The following is a 17548-nucleotide window of genomic DNA, read 5'->3' on the forward strand; positions in this document are numbered from 1 at the left end:
AATGCTAAAACTGACCGTACATAAGTTATCCGCGTTATAATTTATTGCGAGCATATCGTGCACTCAAAATGGACAAAACCAGTAAGGACGGCTTTTACGAGATATATTACAGTACAAGAAGTTGATTTGCAAGTTACCTTTCGTAAAGAATACTAAATGCATGTTAACTCCAACATTTACTTTGAATTTAATCCATTCTTACATTTAATACAAATCTAAAATCATCGATATGGTATTAGGAATTTTGATTCATAGACTTATTTCATGGTTTAATGACATAAACGTAAAAAACGTATCATACGATGGTTTTGAGACATCGCTATTTCGACCCAGTTGCTTCTGGAGTTCTAGAAGATATTTAAAAAAAAAACTCTATAAAATAAATGCATTGAACAAAAATATATTGTAAGAAGTGGGATTCCTATAACATTATCATAGCTCGCAAGAATTGTATACAATTCCAACATTTTCCTAATTGTTGTATTATTAATTATACCCATAAACATTAAATGACTTCCTGTGAATTATCAAATTTATACGTACTTATGTAAAGATTCAAGCGCTATTATTGTTCTTTAAACAGTTAAATTTTGAGTTACGTAAAGCTTAAAATGAATGGCCCAGGAAATTAGGCTGTTTCGCAGAAATGAGAATAATCTGGCCATTTAGCTCGTTTCTGTACAGGCTCAAAGGAAAACAAATAGAGCCTATTTAATGAATAGGTATTTTAAGCTGTGCGAACACGGTTCGGGTTTGCGGGCGTTTCATTTTGAGAGGAAGTTTTAAAAGCCCGTGTTCAAACATAGTCGAAACTATTTCAGCGAGAAATAGATGTCTGATAAAATTGGCAATTCCAGTCAGTCATTTTCAATCTCAAAAATCTTTAAGTGAGAAACAGCTATACAGGGTGTAACCAGAACGCTGACAAAAACGAAGACAGGTGATAGTACTGATGATTACTAATATGATACCACAAAAAAAAGAACGCGAAAAAAATATTAAAATATCCTATAATTTTGTAAAAGTTTACGATATGTTGCAAATAAAACATCTGACTGACGCTAGAGGTCAATGAACGTTGCGTATGTAGGTCACTCGATACATTGGGGGTTTGATTGAAAATACATCACTAAAACTACAAAAAGAGACAAATGGTGATTTATATATTGGATTGTGTTTAGTCTTTGCTAGCATTCTGGTTACACCCTGTATATTATGATACAAGTGCCGGTAGATGCTTTGGAGTTATCCATAAATACAGACGGTTTATATGAAAAGGGGATTGTCTAGCGAAAACGTCAGAACATTCGCACCCGTCTTGGAAGTTGTATCTAATTATTTATTCTGTTAAATCTTGTTATTCGTCAATCGTCGCAGTTAATATTATTGGCTGAAAATATGATAATACATGGCTGAAATGAAATTATTATGATAAGTATATACAATACACACATTCCAATCGAATTTGTGATGGTAATTATGTCAGTGTAGCAGTCAAATTTTTGTGGCGGTTGGCTAGTCCTTTAAATTATAGCGTGTCTACAGCGAATCTACTATGGCATGTGATTTGGGACCTTGGGGTATTTCCGTATCACTGTCACTACATAATGTGCACTGACGATCCACTAATGTTCCGCTTCCAATTTGATGTGCTGATTGCTTCAAACGAGCTGTAAACTTTAAACAAGCGTCATTGCTAGACCGTGTAAAACGCGAGGAGAGATTGCGATCAATTAGTACAAGTTGACGACCTCTCTGGCGCAGTGGTATGCGCTGTCTTATAAGTGAGAGGTTTCAGTTTCGATTCCTGGCAGGGGCAATTAGAATAGAATAGAATAGAATATGTTTTTATTCAAGTAGACTTTTTACAAGCGCTTTCGAATAGTCGGGTAGTTTTAATTTACCACTGGTTCGGAATGCCGTTCCTACCGAGATTAAGAACCAGCAAGAAACTCGGCGGTTGCTCTTTTTAATTTTAATTTTACAATTTACAATGTTATTATACCATACTATACAAGCCATTGCAGCCCCGTGCATTGCTGGAGCGAGTCAAATCCAAGCTTAGGGAATTAAGGGAGCAATTAGGGAATTTATATTTTCTAAATTGTCTCTGGTCTGGGAGGCTTCGGCCGTGGTTAGTTACCACCCTACCGGCAAAGCGCATGTCTTTAGCGTTCTGGTACGATGCCGTGTAGAAACCGAATGGGGATATGGGTTTAATGAAACTGCCATACCCCTTCCAAGTTAGCCCGCTTTCATCTTAGACTGCATCATCACTTCCTATCAGGTGAGTATCGCAGTCAAGGGCCAACTTGAATTTAAAAACAAATCACACGACGGACGACACAGATTGATGAAGATGGTAGTTATTATACTTTTCCTAATGAATGTTATGAACTACCTAAACGTGATTTATTAGACCGTAGATTTTTTAAGATTAAGCTAAAAACGGATAGCTATAAAACTGTTCTCTTTGCTTAAAACATTATAAATAGATAGCAATAGAACGATCTTAGTGAAACCGGGGGAACTGTTGATTTTTCGGGATAAAGAACAGCCTATTTCACTCTCCCAGTCTTTAACTATCTATACTCATGCAAAAAATCACGTTGATTCGTTGCGCCGGTTGCGACATGATTGAAGGACAAATACCAAACAAACACTTTCGCATTTAAATATAATATGGGTAGATTAGATAGGTAGTGATAAGCTGTGGTAGCCTAGTGGTTAGGACGTCCGCCTTCCAATCGGAGGTCGGGGGTTCGATCCCGGGCACGCACCTCTAACTTTTCTGAGTTATGTGCGTTTTAAGTAATTAGATATCACTTGCATTAACGCATGCCTAAGAGTTCTCCATAATGTTCTCAAAAGGTGTGTGAAGTCTGCCAATCCGCACTTGGCTTACGTGGTAGACTATGGCCAAACCCTGAGAGGTCTCACTCTGAGAGGAGACCTGTGCTCTGCAGTGAGCCGGCGATGGGTTGATCATGATCTATATCTATACTAACTATACTATAACTATCTATACTAACTATACTAATAAATAGAATTGAAGTGTCTGTCTATAATTTCGAAATAACTATGTCAAAGTAAGCCCCGTTTTCTGTAGTGAGCGTGAGCCGGCGATGGATTGATCATGATGATGATGAGGTAGTGATAAATTTTGGTACGAATATCCAGGAGGCTATTACGGACTACGAAGCATCTCTCACGATAGCATCTGAATGTCGCACAATGTTGCCACTAGCAGGACTAGCATAGACACGGCACTAACAGGATAATGATCGCTAACCGCGCAAGGTGAAGGCCACAATCCGAACATAATGGCCATTTAATTCATTATACTACATGTCGAAGTTATTTTCAGCGACTCCTTTATCTGCAAAAACAACTTGAGACGAATTGTTTTGCATGGAAACAACCAAAGGTTCTAAAAAGCTTAACCCATTATGTGGTGACAAAATTGTTTACCCAGAATTAAAACGACAATATATTTTTGGTTATAATGGTGGTGACGATGAAGACTATATTAGTATTAAAAATTAGGCGTAATACCCATCTTAAAATTGAAAGACTTCGGTGTTACCCTAAACACCAGCTGTCTCTATACTATTCATTTTTTTTTCATAGATAAGCTTATTTCTGAGACTTCATTGATTCAGGAATTTCTCAAAATCCTTCGTTTAACGCATTGAATAATAATAATTATTATGTACTAACATACTCAATGCCTTAGTGCAACATACACAAGGAATACTTTCTTATCTCTAGGATTATCGGTTTAGGCTGTATAAGTTATCTGTCAATCAGTCACGATACTGTTTTATATGTATAAATAAAAGATGGAGAAATATATTATGTACAATGTACATAATATATACTTACATTTATAAATAACTAGATGATGCCCGCGACTTCGTCCGCGTGGATTTAAGTTTTTTGAAATCCCGTGGGAACTCTTTAATTTTCCGGGATAAAAAGTAGCATATGTCCTTCCCCGGGATGTAAGCTAACTCTGTTCCAAATTTTATCAGAATCGGTTAAACTGCTGGGCCGTGAAAAGCTAGCAGACAGACACACTTTCGTATTTATAAAATACGAAACTGTGTCTGTCTATAATATAGTATAGTATAGTAGTAGTTTTATTATAGTAACGATTTATAAAGAAATGATTATAAACTGGCATCGGGTTAGCATAATAATGTAACATATTGGTGCAATATACAGAAATTCAAATTTCTAACAATGGCATTAGGTCACTAGCGATCTAGGAAAGTTACAAAGTTACAATATTTAGAATCGATAAGCCACAGTTTATATTTCCACGTATAATAATAACGCCACAGTTACGCAACAAAAACAGGAAAACGATCACTGTAGTAAACCCGCGATATGTATGAAAATATACGTTACAGTTTTTGTAAGCTTGATAAGAATATTAGAATTCGGCGCTGTTATTTATTAAAGAATTTCATTTTAACGTAGAAACCAAGTTACTTTCAAGTTATTTTTTCAAGTGAAAATATAATCCTCTTCTCTCTGGGTAGTGACCTAGCTAAAATTATAAAGCTTTATAGACTAAGCCTTAAAGTTCAGACAGTTTTAATCCAGTCTCAATCCTGATAACGTGGCGCCATTTTTGGAAGCACGCTTGCATGTAGGTCTCAAAAATGATAAAGGACTTTAGTTGTCATACGGTCTACTCCGACTTCGAATGAATGTATTTATTTTATCATCTCTATATATAAAAATGAATCGCTAAATGTGTTGCTGATCGCAAATTTAGAGAACAGCTGAACCGATTTCGCTAATTTTTTTTTACAATATTCCTTGAAGTACGAGGATGGTACTTACGGAATGATTTTTTTTTTTTAAATTTGAATCGACCGCTAGGCGGTACGAACCGGGGCAGCTAGTTTATAATAAAATATTTCATAGGACTTTTATAAATATGTATAGTTATAAAAATGTTGCGTTAACTCCGCGCCAATATAGATTTATAATGTAGAAGTCTGTAATGCTATTTGCTACGCGTATTTGTATAAATGTACGAATTTGTCATCACTTTTTAAAATACAATACAATTATACATGTCTCACACTCGGCTTTACTCACGTGTTTAGTCGACGTTAGCCCGACTAGTTTCGAACCCTTCCGGGGTTCTTTTTCACTGGTACTCAGTTCGCACACGCGTCGTGGTTGAGAAAGCCGAGTGTGAGACAAGTATAATGGAAATCATTTTGAACGTTTGAACGCTAAAATATAATACAATTGTATGAGCTTCGCCCCTCTGGAGTTTTATAATAATGTCATAGTTTGAAAATCTATGTCGAATCTAAAGAATTTAATTTGACGCATAAGAATTTAGTAAGAATTTAATGACTTATTACGTGCATAGAATAAATTCAGCGAGACGGAAGCAAGCGCACAACGATTAACGGTTAAAACTCAAAATGGGCACGCGGCTCGTCGCGTCAGCTGCGCGTGCACATGTTTTTGTTCTGCACACGTGTGTATCTTTGTATACTTCGGAGTTCGGTAAGATAGGGCACGAATAGAGTAGCTGCGATATGATAATCTTCCTGATCTTCACTTTTAAGTTGATGTTTAGATTTTAGATTCTTAACGAGACTAACAGCTGCACTCAGAGTCACTAAATCGTTACTTAAGATTGAGTTAAAACGATAGCTGTCTCGTTTAAACTCAGTAAGTAGTAACTTAAGTAACGATTAAGCGACTCTAAGTGCGGCTGTTAAAACCTAAAGCATTTTCTTATCGTTGATTAGGTAATCGAAAAGATCAATTTGTCTGGAAATGAATCAAATAGATCAACTGAAATAGAGCAACTGTTAGTTGATTGTGAGTTCACTTCAAAGTCAGGATGTTCCGAAGGCATTCCGAACCAGTGGTAGTTGCATTTGACGATTCAAAAGTATCTACTTGTAAAAGTTTTTTTCTCATAAATATTATTTTTATTAAAAGCCTCACAGCAAAACAAGGTTAAATAGAATTAAAAAAATATTTATTTGTTCAGATTAAGTAACCGCGTTATGGTATAAGGACTGGATATTATCTTTATTTCATGAATATTAATAATTCACCACAATATTCACCACAGTGCACTATGTAGGTACACAAGATACTCAGAGTAGGTACAGCGCTGCAAACTCCGGAATCCTACTTCAATATTTTTTATAAAATTCCGGTCCACCTGTATAGATGATATCGCAACGAAATTTTAATGAAACAATCAGCGCAGTGTCTCTTGTATCTCGCTTGAATTAAAACTACCGCAGTGAATTAATTTAAATGTCCGATGAATTTCGGTTTAATTATCAGTAAATTTCATACGAAATTGCGTTGCCACATTCATGGAAATACAGTTGTAGTGATAATTAAGAGTGAATTCAATTTATAATTTTATTTAAATCCTACCGGTCCAGATCAAGTTATGTCCGTAAATGCCCAAATATGAGCTAGTTTACAAAGGATCGGTTCCTTAGCTGCTTGGAAAATTAAATCATAGAATAAAATTTAAACTCCACGCCATTTCCTACATACGAATCTATTCGAAGCCCTAATAGCAAAAAGTGATGAATAGATAGATCTATAGATAGGTAGTTAATATTTTCTTTGTCCACGAAAACATTTACACTATCACGCTTACAAATAGAGTAAATCTTAAAACTATCAGCTAACAAATGAAGTTCTCCGCTCAGCTGCACACAGTTTTCAGGAGTTGGCATTTGTTATTAAAATTTCTGCAATAAATAACATGTATTTTTGAAAAGATCTCTTAGATCTTAGATAATAATAACATTAATAATTAAAACCACCCGTGCGAAGCCGATTCGGCTATTGTTGAAAATATAAAAACTAATAACTACAAAGAAATTTCTTCCTAGACATAACGACGTCTAAAGCTTTTAACTAGAATTATAAGAAGCAGCTAATCTAATTAAATATGTAGTACTAATGGATAACGCACTCTAAATCCTAAGTACGTCTGATATGATCGGTATAGTTTTAATTATAGTGACCATTGACCAACATATCCGTATTAGTAGCCAACCATAAAATTAATGGGCTATCAATTATTATTTATTATCTAACAGTTTAATCGATGACTAATTAAACCATGATTTTATGCAACCCGACACTATGCCAAGTAATACAATGGATAGAAGTGATACGGTAGCAATTAAGGTATCGATAAAGTGTAATCGAATTGATTTAATTGCACGCATTACGGATATCCTTTCTCATCTTATCGAGATCGTATCGATATAGCGACGACGGTATTACACAAACCATTACAAGTGTATCAGGAACACGCTCAGTTCCAAATTACCATTTGTTTTAGTCTAAGGCTTACATATAAAGCTCAGAATCACTCAGCGGGCGATGGGATAGAGAGAGCAATGCTTGGAGTTTCTCTACGTGTTAAAATTAGAAATAAGGAGATCCGTAGGAGAACCAGAGTAACGGACATAGCTCAACGGGTTGCGAATCGCATACCTATCGCAATGGAAAGCGCAGCGTTGGAAAGACCCTCCACGAGGTGGACACACGACATCAAACGAGTCGCAGGGATCCATTGGGTTGAGGCGGCCCAAGACCGTGACGTGTGGAGGTCTCTACAAGAGACCTATGTCCAGCAGTGGACTTGTATTAGTTGATAGTGATGATGATGAATGGCTTCAGTTTCGATTTGTGTCAATGTTTTTTTAACTGTATCATTGATAGAATCACAGATTCCCTAAATAGAAAACATCGTGAATCATTGGACAGTTCGACAGAGGCGATTCAATTGTGGCTGAGTTCCTGAGTTCGTTGCACCTCGATTGTTTTGCACAGACGCCGTCTGCATACCTTATTCTTATTTTTTATTCTCTATTCTTGCTTTTTCTCCGACGTTCAAGCATCGAGAAATTTAAATGCGTAAGCTTACAAGTCTCAACCGTATTGATAATTACCGCATTTCTTGCCGGTCAACCGTGGTCCGTAATGTTTTGTTCACCATAATCAATGACTTCTGTAGTATACATAGAAGTCATTGACTATAATGATAAAATTACTCATGTTTGCTTCCAGAGTTATATTGCTAACAATACTTTTAATGTCTCCTGACGTTTGATTAGTAGGTCCGTTAGGTACTTAAATCTAGTTAAAGTACGCAATCTCAATTTTCCAAGCTAGGTTTGCTGAATTAGAATTCAATGTCCGTGATGATTAGATACAAAGTTGCCTAAAAGCTAAAATCATTGACCCAAATATCAAGCACAATACCTGACAATACGTTGAAACAAGAGTAGAAGCGTATTCGTAAATCTATTCACAGAGTATTCACAAAGCACGATGGATTGACAAATGGCGGTAACCTATCAAGGCGCGTCCGAAATGAGTCCCAAGAGGATAGCGCAAAGGTCGCGTAACAATGACCCAAATTGGATGACTTTTCGCAACACCATGGAAGGCGCGACAATCCGGCGCCATACGGTCGCATTTAAGCTATGGATAGTTTTGGGACTGTTTTATGTGTGAAGACAGAGAAAGTACTTATCTTACCTTACTTTAAACGATTAAATAGAAGAAAAAATGGTTGCTACAAAACTTTAAATAAAAAAACGTTGAATCAAGAACAGCTGGATATACAATCAAATGTAAAGAAATTTGTGAAAAAACTATGTCGAAGAAAATTTTGACTATAGCAAGTTCTCTCCGCTTCATTTTATTTGTGTCAAATTCTAATCTCCCAAAAATTGAGTTTATAATATGTTCAATTATATTTATTATATTTAAGATACTCCCAGCCACATTTAACAAACTTTAAAATGACTTGTTTAAAAAATTATACCAAAAAGTATGTAGGTAATTTCTTTGTCTTCACACAATTATTAATATTTTGGCTTTGCTCATAGTTTCCTCATATTTCCTAACGCATTAGGATCTTAGAGATTTGGTTTCTTATTGTCCTAAACACTTGATAGTTTGCGCTATTCAATATACTCAAGTAGGTAATGCGGTTCACATTGTGACAACGGCGCCGGACCGTCGCGACTGCGGTGTTGCTTAAACTAGTCCCGCGAGATTTGGATTATTTCTACTTGATTATTTATCAGTAGATTGCTGCAAGTCTGCATAATAAGTTAACATACGCTTAAGGATTTATTGCACATTTCGCATTCGCTTACGCCGTTAACACTCGATACATTCTTTCGACGCGACGTGTTTTGGAGTGGAGAACGTGTACCGGTAAGCGTAGTGCAGAACAACTTGAAGAAGGTGGCTAAGGAAGCGGGTGGATAAGAAAGGCGGAAGCCCGTGTGTGGTGACGCACTCTTGAAAAGGCCAATGTACAGCATTGGACGCATATAAGCTGATGGATTAGAGGATTGGGTTGGATAGAAACGATTATGCTTTATGCTTATGGCGTCGGTGTGCTAAAGGCGTTGAGGCTGCGAAGAATGCAACGTGAATTCCTTTGACTTTCTTACAATAAAATTCAAGGTATTTTCTCCGTTCTACGTAACAATGGCGAAGTAAAATGTGCCTGCAGGTGCAACTGAAAGCTATTTATTTCATGAAGAAATTAAATTAAACCAAGAAATACGTTCAGTTCAAAAGACTAAAAGAAAATCCTTACTTGCTCCGTACTGTTATCACTACCCATATCAAAATCTAAATAAATAAGAGGAAAAGGTGACTGACTGACTGACTGACTGACTGATCTATCAACACACAGCTCAAACTACTGGACTGGATCTGGCTGAAATTTGGCATGCAGATAGTTATTATGACGTAGACATCCGCTAAGAAAGGATTTTTGAAAATGCTAAGGGGTTGAAATAGGGGTTTGTGATTTGTGACGTCTACGCGGACAAAGTCGCGAGCATAGTTATAAATAATGCGAAAGTGTGTTAGTTGGTTTATTGGTTTGACCTTCAATCACGCCGTGAAAATCCTGTGAAGAATCAAAGAGTATTTTGAAAATTTTTTTTTTGAAATTTTTTTTTTTGAAAATTTTAATCGACGATTTTAAGACGAAGCATCAGCTGGGTGAATATAAGTCAACAATTATTATATCTACTAAAAAAAAGAACTTAACTTTAAAAACGATTCCTAAAGGCGGCAACAAACTACTTACAGAGGCGTAATACAAAAATAATTTCAAACTGAAACCAAACAAATCACCTCAGGTCGGAGCAGTCGTTATCGTTTTACGAGTTACCCCTGTCTATTGCTAGACGATAAACATGTCTGTGTGTAAAACAAGATGCAAGCTGGGAATATCCAAACACAAATAAACACGAACCAAAAACAGCCTCAATGTAAATAGTAAGTAACTTTTTCACTTTTTAATAAAATAGTCTTGTATGTTTAAAAGAAAGAATTTATTTCATCATCATCATAAGCAACCCATCACCGGCATTTATTTCATCATATATTGCGACATACAGACAAATTAATAAGATCTATGAGATGTTTCTTATCGCTTTTTGGCACAGAACTTAAAATTAAATGAAAATATTTTTCGTATCATTCCAATATGTTAGATTCCACTCCTTCATTCACTATATTGGTTCTTGTGTCAACATTAGATGTACCTAGTCATTTAGAAGCAGCAGAAACTCTTTTCAATTAAACAAATGTCCGTAAAAACTCAATATGAGAGAAATTTATCTCATCTCTAGGTTTATTTAGAAAATTATAGTATTTAAGTACATATGTGAAATAGCAGACCCATCTATCTAAATGTATTAAATTGGCAAAGGTCCAGGTCAGGAATCTGCAAGACTACCAATCAATCTTAAATTTAATCCGTTACTTATCAACTTTACCTTGTTCCATTTATTACTACTTTACGATTATTAAATGTAAAATTTGGTACAAATATTAGTGTAGTCGATAGGATAAAGCTAAAAATACAACCGTATCCTTTTCTACAACGGGCCTTAGCAAATCTCTGTTTAACTTTTTAAACCCACAGTTTTGTATACAACCGAATTAGTTAGCTATATTTAGAATGTATATTACTCACGATAATTTAAACGGTAAAATGACCGAATTAGTATTTTACGTTTATGTTCTAATTCAATTCTTGAGACTGAAACTTACATTTCTTGTCCCTATCGTGTCCTTTATGGTCAAAATCAAATATAGGCATCCTACCTATTACTCCAAGTACAGAGTAGTGTTAGTTACCACTGGTTAGTACTAATAGTAACACATCTCAGACTAGTTGGCGCGACGTCCGCAATTGCGTCGCATGAAAGTAAAATAGGCCAGCGACCGACAAAACAATCCCTACAGGAAATCGACTGGAAGTACACGCCTGTAAGATCGAATGAAAAATAACGTTTTATGGTGGATGTTCCTCCTTCCATAATATTTAATAGTCAATTACAAATCATAAACTATAACTATAACAGCAACCGCCGAGTTTCTTGCTGGTTCTTCTCGGTAGGAAAGGCATTCCGAACCAGTGGTAGATGCATCCGACTATTTGAAAGTACTTGTAAAAGTTTATTCGAATAAAAAAGATTTTTATTTTTATTTATTATTCTATAAAGCAATTATGCAGTCAATAAAATACTTATTAATGCTTGCTCAGAAATTACGAGAAATTGGAAATGGATTCCTACAAATTATGTTTAAGAATACTAATTTCAATGTTATTAATGAAGTAAATTATGCGGCTGAAGGCCATCAGCTTACACATTATGTTTAAATTTGAAGTAATTACGTTCAGTAATTCAGAAGTTATAAGGCTCTGACAGACGGACAGATAGACAAGTGCAATTAATTAATAGACAAATCAATATGAGATAGGCTACACGTTCAACAAAAAATATTTTGATCAGCAAGTAACTGAATAGGCAGAAGTGTAAAGTTGTAAATACATAAATGCACATAAGGTAAATTTTATAAAGTCGCGTCGGTGAAATCAAAGTCTGATTTTGCCATATTAGTTGAACATGCTAGTTAGTTGAAAGGAATTCTAAAAGCTGTTCAATTTGTGCATTATTCGCTTAATTGGCTGGTTTATTATTAGTTATTAGTTATTACCCAACTGCTGTTAATTACCTAACAAAATCCAAACGGGATTGCACGCATCATTAGCTATTTGACCTGAATAATAACAAGCGTTCTAAATCATCTCATTGACGACGTTCAGTACTGATTTTTTTAGTCAATACTGAACTGCAACGATTTTTTTCATTATTTTCCTACATCTTAATATAGAGATTTAGGTTTTTAAAATCCCGTGGGAACTTTTTGATTTTCCGGGATAAAAAGTAGCTTATGTCCATCCCCGAGATGTAAGCTAACTCTGTACCTACCTTTCATCAAAATCGGTTAACGGTTGGACCTTGAAAAGCTAGCAGACAGACTTACGGAGAGACAGACACACTTTCGCATTTATAATATTAATATGGATTATTAAAATACCACTCACCGATTTTAGATTAACTAACTGTACCTACTACCATTTTTCTGGCACTAATGTTGGTTCAAGCATGACACAAAAATACTAAGCAAATGTCATTGGAATTCTGTTTTTTACAATATCGGACTAAAAAATGCTACGTTATGGAGATCAAATACGTAATATCGAATTTCACCTTTCTATTCTATGGTCCCATTACGACTGTTGAAGACGAACATCGGTTGCATTATGTAACTGAAGCAAATTATAGTCTTTTATGTTTTATTGAAGTGATTACGCTGGAAATAGTAGTGATTCTAAATTGCGATAAGGTGACATCATCGATCAATTTGATCGAGAAGACAATCATGTTAATTTCGAAATATATTGTTATAACTTCCTCATGGCTAAAAATAATATGAATACTGGAATATAATTAGAAGAAATCGAAGAGCTTAACATCAACGATGTCTATGTACATATTACTACGCAATGTCTACTCGTAGAAAGAGCCGAGCAAAATAAATGTATACAACACATTTATTTTGTTGCATACAGGGTACCATAAAAAAGGGTATTTAAATCCGTTTCTAAGGATTTAAATGTCTGTTTGATGTTAAGCTATTGGTACTGTTGAACATTTATACGAGTACACTACTGTAAGCACACGCTTCTCGTTTAGTTGAAAGGGCTTGTGAAGTGAATTGTTAACAACACTGTAAACTAAAGAATATAAATGGACTACGTTCCCCCATCATTCACACAATTAACTATCTATAAAGTTAAAGAGGTTCAAACCAAACTATTTATTTATTTAGAAACTTTTATTGCACACATACACACATACAGAAAAACAATACAAGGTACAGTAAAAGGTATACAAGAAGATATGCGAGGAGGAAAGATACCTATAGAAGAAGGATGCAAAGGCAGTCTTATTGCTAATGACTATGTTTTGCAAAGACGCACTATTCTTACACCTAATTACTTACCAAATTTTTATAACATTTTATTCATTCATAATTCATTAATTTGTTACATAATCTAAGTAGATTATATTATTGCGACTATTATGAAATAAAACTAAATTGGTTGAACATTAAGAACGTTCGAAGAATAATACATACCTAATTCAATTTAAAATCTTTAATTTAACATGAGAGCAAATAAGAAAGTCCATTTCGCGAGTATATCAGTCCCGGTCCGAAACTAGAGATTTATAATTGAAAAGGTCGATGATCTAAAAACAACATGGCGGGTTCATTGGCCGGTAGTTAACACGTTAACCATCAGGTGTTTATTTACCGACAATAAATTACTATGAAAATAAATCACACGCGCGGGATCTGGCAGATCTTAAACTTTATCTACACAGAAACTAACATCTGCCAATGAGTAAATAATAACCTTCCTAAATAATTTGCATAAAAAAAAACAAGTTTACTGCAAATAAAATGCGTATATAAATAAGGAAATGTAACGGAAATGCAGAAAGAATAAAGAGATAAAAATCTGTAAGTAGGCGAACTCTAATCTGCAACTGCTAAGATAATTTTATTGGAATTCTGTTAAAAAGTCTTCTGAGAATATTAATTTAAAGACATAATCTTGCTCTCTTAGAGGGAAAGAATTGGCTCTTAATTCTATAGAGTAACAGCAGAAACTCTCTTGGGAAAACTTTGAAATAGGTGTCTTATTACGAAGTTTTCTTTGAACAAGACTATGTTGGCGGACTTTGAATAAACTTTGATTTGTCAAATAGAATGAAATGTAATATAAACTTTTATCAGGGCCTTAAAAAATTATGTTAGTTAAAAGAATAGTCTTATATATTGAAAAGTCTACGGTATTTTTATAAGATAGAGATTTCACAACTAACGTATTTAAGTGTTTTATTTTTTACTCCTCGGGACAATCGTCTTCTTTGTTTCGTAGTTTATTATTTCTTTTCTGTATTTTTGCAATAAAGTTTTTATTTACTCTAAGCAAGTTAAATATTTCAAAATGACCATGAATTTGTACTCCGCTGATGGTAAGCGAATAAGAAAAATAAATTACTATTATAAGTGTAACTGCAAGTATACATTTCGAGCATCTGCATCTCTGGACAGCTGCATCTCTCCTTCAATTAGTCAATTGGTAGTTGTTTAAAGTACATCAAAGTTCAAACATAGCAAACTTTATTTAGTGGCCGACTCGACTGCATAATATGCATTATGCATGTTTAGTGTGCCAATTTACCAGGCAATTAATATAATTGAAATAACCTAAAAATACTGCAACAAAAGGCAGATGTAGGTAAATAAATAATTTCGTAAACATTTTTGCAACATTACTTATTGTTAAATACCGGCATGCTTTAAACACGGGAGTGTACCCATGCGAAACCAATGTCGACAATCTTAATCTAAACTTATCCTAATCTAATCTTCCAACCTAACAGCAATCACCTTTTTTTTAATTATATAAGCATTCTTCATTTTTTTTAAATTCTATTACAAGTTAGCTTGACTGTGATCTCACCTGGTGAAGTGACGATGCAGTTTAAGATGGAAGCGGGCTCACGAGCGTGGTCTGATGGGCGACCAGACTGGACTAGAGGCAATTTAGAAATTATAAATTCCCAAATTTTGCACCCGCCACGCCGGTCACCACTGCGCCAGGGATGTCGTCAAACGTTATTAAACATTTTTTTCAGAAGAAATAAAACACCTAGTATTTCTAGTGCTATGGTTCGTAAAAAAAATGAAAGGAATATTACGTTTAGTAGGTGAGGCTATTTTTGACCTTTTCCATCACTAGAGTGGAACAAAGGGTCTTGGGTAGTAAAGTGGGATTACAGGCGGTATAAGGGCACTTCGAGGCCTGAGCTTAGTTTTAGTACATGATTGAATTGATTAAGCTAATTTATAAAGTTCGGGCGACGAATGTAGAGATGAGATTAAATGAACGTTCGGTTTCAGTAGGTACCTAATATAATTTTTAAGACGGTTTATTATTTATATCTTTTATTGACAGCATGTGGTATGGTTCTTACTTAATAAATCCTATTGTTGATAAACTTCTAAATATATAAAAGGAAAAGGTGACTGACTGACTGACTGACTGACTGACTGATCTATCAACGCACAGCTCAAACTACTTGACGGATCGGGCTAACATTTGGCATGCAGATAGCTATTATAACGGAGGCATCCGCTAAGAAAGGATTTTTGAATATTCAACCCCTAAGAGGGTGAAATAGGGGTTTGAAATTTGTGTAGTCCAGGCGGACAATAGTCGCGAGCATAAGCTAGTTATACAATAAAAGCCGAATTAAAATTCAACAAAATAAGCGTTGGTGTTAATTCCTTTGTACTTTACTAAGCTCTAAACTAAATTGATATGTCTGCTTAATCTCATAATATCTGTGTTCCTGTAAATTCCCTACAACCGAATAAGCAGCATTGTGAAGAAAAGAAGCATTATTTAGCATCTCAAATTAAAACAAACAGAAATCGAGATTCTTGAATTAATAAAACTTGTGCTACAGTTAAACCACCAACTCCCAAAAAAAGTCAACTTAGAAAAACTATAAAGAATGATCATCTGCCAAATACATAAAAAGAAAGTTTGCAAACATAACAAGCTCTACAATTCGTGAATTAGCTTAATACTAATAAGTACATACGTACAAAATCCGGTTCCGTTAACAAAACGTCACTTTCCAACCGGTCTCTGTATACCTAAGCGGATACCTGCCTAGATTTATACAGATGCATTAAATATAAAATGATCATGTATCCAATGAAAGCTCATTCGTTTTGGCTTTGCTCATTAAATGCTAAAACTCCCATGTCTTGGTTTTCAAGTAATTTATTAAATTATTCCAAAATCTGATTTTTGATGAAATCTCTACTATTGTCTGATTATTATTATTTCTAAACCACTGACACAATTTAAACGAAGCATTTTGGAAGCATAATCATACCCAATTAAGACTTAAATACTTCTATAACTTTAATCAAAATCAGTCTAATTGGATCCGATTTACGGCTTGATCAAGATCAACACAAGCGAAACCACTACAGTTTGAGAAAACAAGTTACCTACGACTTTTATCCAAAATACGAAATAATATAATTAATTAATAAAAAGAATTTCCGTAAACTTGTTAAAACGTCTGGCCAATTCGCACTAAAAGTAACGATATAGAATAATTTATTATAATTAATTATAACAGTCAAAAGCATACTTACACATTAAAACAAAACCGGCGCCGAACAGGATATAGCGAATCAGTCCGTTAGCAAAGTAACAAAAGTTCACTTGGAACGACACAGTGTAACAAAATTAAAAGAACCAATGATAAGTGCACATGTTAATATATAAAACAGAACGTTAGTCTGTGACAGGGAGCACGCGGTGCGTCCAACGTCGAGGTGAGAGTGAGCGTAACTGCTGAATCGTCGAGGATTCTGACTGCATAGCAATTTGTTGAGCCGGCTTTACTGCGTGAAGCGAGAACTCGCACAATTTTGGTTCTGTGTAGTCTGTTTATTGTTTCTAGTGTATTTATGTACCTGTTTTATGAGCTTACAAAATTATATTCGGAAGCGTGTACCGTTTTGTACATAAAATCAGAGCAGACTGAAAGCTGTGTGTAAATGTAACCCTACGGATATATCCACAGAATATATCAAACCGTTGGCGTGGGTCCGTCATCAATGGATATATCAGTAAGCTTAGTGAAAAAAGTTTCTGCATCTACCGAAATGCATTCCACTGAAAATGCAATTGAATTGAAAGTCATCAACTGAATTGATGACTGTGTTTAGGTTTAGCTAGAGCCAACAATATTTTATGATCAAAGTTTTCGGATTTCAATGCTCAAAATGATTTCGTGTTTAAAAAACATGTATTCAAAAAGATACAATATTTTACTCCTTCTCTGCTTCCATACTATCTAGCTCGCAATTGAAGCTCAGAAATGAAATCTTTTTATATCACTGACTGACAATCGAGGTACAGCTCAAACCACTCGCCCTAGAAGTTGCGATTTTGCATATAGAGTTTTCTTTACAACGTAGCTTTCCATTCCACCACGAATAAATTTTCGGAAATTCCACTCAAGCGAAG

At 34.9% G+C, this 17548-nt stretch overlaps 1 protein-coding gene across 2 annotated transcripts in view; it reads right to left on the bottom strand.

Annotated features, from left to right (window-relative positions):
* Window positions 1–17548, bottom strand: part of corn (cornetto) — a 77597-nt gene that overhangs the window by 43764 nt on the left and 16285 nt on the right. The window contains exon 1 of one of the 2 annotated variants that reach the window (XM_069509612.1): window positions 16669–16862. The exons of the other annotated variant lie outside the window; for it this stretch is intronic. The gene's annotated coding sequence lies outside the window, so the exon portion shown is untranslated. Of the gene's footprint in view, window positions 1–16668; window positions 16863–17548 lie in introns of those variants that run through there. 2 annotated transcript variants of the gene reach the window in all.

The sequence above is a fragment of the Maniola hyperantus genome, chromosome 3, assembly GCF_902806685.2.
Source record: "Maniola hyperantus chromosome 3, iAphHyp1.2, whole genome shotgun sequence".
NCBI classification, from domain to species: Eukaryota; Metazoa; Arthropoda; class Insecta; order Lepidoptera; family Nymphalidae; genus Maniola; species Maniola hyperantus.